Here is a 3316-nt window from a genome sequence, read left to right on the forward strand (position 1 = left end):
GGACTCGTGAAATTGTGAACTGCAACACGATATCATGTCGGAAATGGTCAGATTGAGTTTTATACTATATACCTAATGTGTGTGTTTATCTTGAGTTTGTGCGTGTTAACGTTGGTGTCCTTAAATTTTCAAGAATTAATTTCGTGTTGAACGTTGCCTTAAAATGTCAGTCGTCATCTTAGTTCAAAGCGTCTCTTTATTAAATGAGCCGGTGATTGTTATATTCTCCCTTTTTTAGATTAGTCGAGTTCAAATTATTTTGTTGTAAAATTTCACGGTCACAGGTTATTGTAACTCGAGTCGTATTTATCAAGTATTTTAACCCGTCATATGCTGTTTGGCTAATTGCGTCAAAATAAAATCGGAGATAGTAGTATAAAAAAAAACCGATCAAATATTATTTTAATAAAAATAATAGTGCATAAGTACAATTACATTATGATACAAATGTCTAAATTCCGATTACGTCTTTTGCAGGAAAAATAAAAATAAGAATAAAGCGGAACAAATGTAGCGGACCCGAAGGCCCGCCTTACAATGTCGGGGCTTTCTGTACCCCACTTTGAATACCGAGGCAACTTGGCGCCCTCGAAAGGCAGAGTCAAAGCCCACATTCGATCCGAGGACGCCTAATCTCTTTTAGGGTATCTTCATCCGAGGCAACCAAAATTCATCCGAGGCAACCAAATATCCGAGGCAACCAGAATATCCGAGGCAACCAAAATTCATCCGAGGCAACCAAATATCCGAGGCAACCAAAATATCCGAGGCAACCAAATTCATACGGGACAGTCCAGAATCATCGGATTTAACCCGCGGCTACCAAATTAAACCGCGGTAAATCAAACAAAAATTAAACCGAAGCGGCAACAGTCGAACAAGGACCCGGAGTTCAAATAGGCGATTCAATTCGGGACTAATCCCGTCAACTCCCAACAAACCCACCAACTCGGATCAAATACAGCGTCCGTCCGCAAAAATCACAACTATAGGGACCAATTGGTATTTTTACCAAAAATCAATAATTCAACAGAGATGATCTCATCCAGCAGGCATCCAGAAATTTCACAATACAGAGAAAAGGGGCAAGCAGATTGACGAAACAACCCTCAAGGGTACAGAAGGAAATAAAGAAAAATGATGAGCAATAATTCACAGGCAAATTTCTTACTAACAATGTGAGAGGAGGAAGAAATTCTCATAGACTACAAAACATCAATTGTAATCAATCAAGCATATCAATATAAAGTTCCTTCTTGATCTGTACAGTAGAGTTTCTTCTTCTATTGTTAATCTCTTCATTTTAATTCTTATTAATACCCTGCAAATCCAATTTCAATATTTAGTATATTATTTACGGTCTCCATTTCTATTCCTACTCAGCTCAGAAAACGTCTAACCATATGCACATATAGCTAAGCATACCTTTCCTGTCTCGCCTCTTCGAATCTCGTTCCCGTTTTGCCCCTCGTCGGACCCACCGCAATCAGCCATGAACCACGTCTCCGTCCACCTCGGAGACATGTAAACAAGAGGAGAACGAAAAAGTAAAAGAGAAGAGAAGAAAACCAGGAAGGAGAAGAGAAACGGGGTTCCTACCGTGTAAATGGCGCCGCGACGAAGAGCAGACCGGAATGACGGACATGCGGAGCAGTCGGAGGTTGAGGAGACAGAGGCGGCTGCGATGGGATCTGCCTTCGAATATCTAGAGGAAGAAAAGGAGAAGGGAAGGAGAAAAAGAGAGGCGGCCGGAGCAGAACGGAACCACCGGTGACGGAGGGAAATGAAGCCATTAAGACCATGGGAAGTTTGATCTGCACTTTTTTGTTGGAAGAGAAAGGTAGAGGGTGGCTGTAGTATCTAAAGCTTTATACCCATTTTACATTATTCCTAATTTACCCCTGCAAATCACACGTACACCCACTCCTAAGTTAAACTTTTATTTGTCATTAATCAATAATAGGATTGTTCCAGAAACCCACTAATTAAAATGCATGTGTACTTTAGGGCCTTAACTTAGATTTAACTTAGGATTCTAACTTACATTAGCCTAGTCCATTTCCTTTAGCCATTTAACGAGTAAGAATGGTTAGTTATTTCCATTAGTTATATTTTAATTAACTCATTTTTACACCATTTATTAGTACAACTTCATTCATCTTCTAATTAATTTGATTAGGATTGTATATTAAATGGTCTTTTTGTAATTATTAGCTTGATTTCATTCCGTTAAAAAATTTCCTGAACTCGTTGCAATGAATTTATTCATACCTAATCCGTTAAATTAAATAGAATATAAATGCATCGTGTATATGTGATATACGCAAATAAAACGGTTCGAGATGTTATTTCGAATTTTAATAAATCCAACTAGATTCAAATTGATGTGGAAACGTCATTTGAAATTATAAAATGTATACTTGAAATAAAATTGAATTTTAATTCAATAAAATACGATTACGTGTATGTTATATGCGTAATTTGAAACAAAATTACTTCAATTCGAAATGTCAATAAAAGATAACCAAATTAATTTGAATTGATGTGAAAACGTCATTCGAACTCAAAACCAAATTAATTCGAATCGATGTGAAAACGTCATTCGAATTCATAACCATATTAATTCGAATCGATGTGAAAACATCATCCGAATTCATAACTAAATTAATTCAGATTGATGTGAAAACGTCATTCGAATTCATAAACCAAGCTAATTCTAATCGATGTGAAAACGTCATTAGAATTCAATACTAAACCCAATGCCCAAAATCCATGAGTGTCTGGTTTATATCGACAATTCAAAGCAAAGCAAATAGCAAACACGTAATATCACAATAGTACCGATACGTCGGGCGGGGTAGGGTGAGATCATATCTCTTCCCTACACGTAACCGGAAAAACGAACTTTGAATCTCTCCGAAGATCGTCCTTACCAAAACCAAACCATACAGAGTCAATCCAAACAGATAGGGCGACCAATCACGCCCGCACATGTATTCCCAAGTGATGATTGGTGGCGACTCGAAACCTTAAAACACGAGAAAGGCAGATCGAGCCGGCCACGCACCCCGACGTGTGTAAAAACCGGAAGCCAGGGTGCGACAGTCACAAAAAAGGAGAGTTGACTGGGGATGTGGGATATGTAAATCTTGAAGAAGAAATAGTAACCATTGCAGCTCACATGTGGTAGATGCCATGGCCCTGTACTCACTTTCAGTAGAAGATCTGCTTATGGTGTTTTGCTTCTTGGATTTCCAAGATATGAGAGAATCACCCAGGAAGATGTTGTATCCAGTGATAAACCTTCTTGTCTCTT

At 38.3% G+C, this 3316-nt stretch overlaps 1 long non-coding RNA gene across 1 annotated transcript; it reads right to left on the reverse strand.

Annotated features, from left to right (window-relative positions):
* Positions 1–376: 376 nt before the first annotated feature.
* Positions 377–2274, reverse strand: LOC136224757 (uncharacterized). Its single transcript, XR_010686600.1, has 2 exons — positions 1426–2274; positions 377–1321 (listed from the first exon to the last, which is right to left on the reverse strand). It is a non-coding gene; the product is annotated as an uncharacterized lncRNA (long non-coding RNA).
* Positions 2275–3316: the final 1042 nt, after the last annotated feature.

Source organism: Euphorbia lathyris, chromosome 1 (assembly GCF_963576675.1).
Source record: "Euphorbia lathyris chromosome 1, ddEupLath1.1, whole genome shotgun sequence".
Lineage (NCBI taxonomy): Eukaryota > Viridiplantae > Streptophyta > Magnoliopsida > Malpighiales > Euphorbiaceae > Euphorbia > Euphorbia lathyris.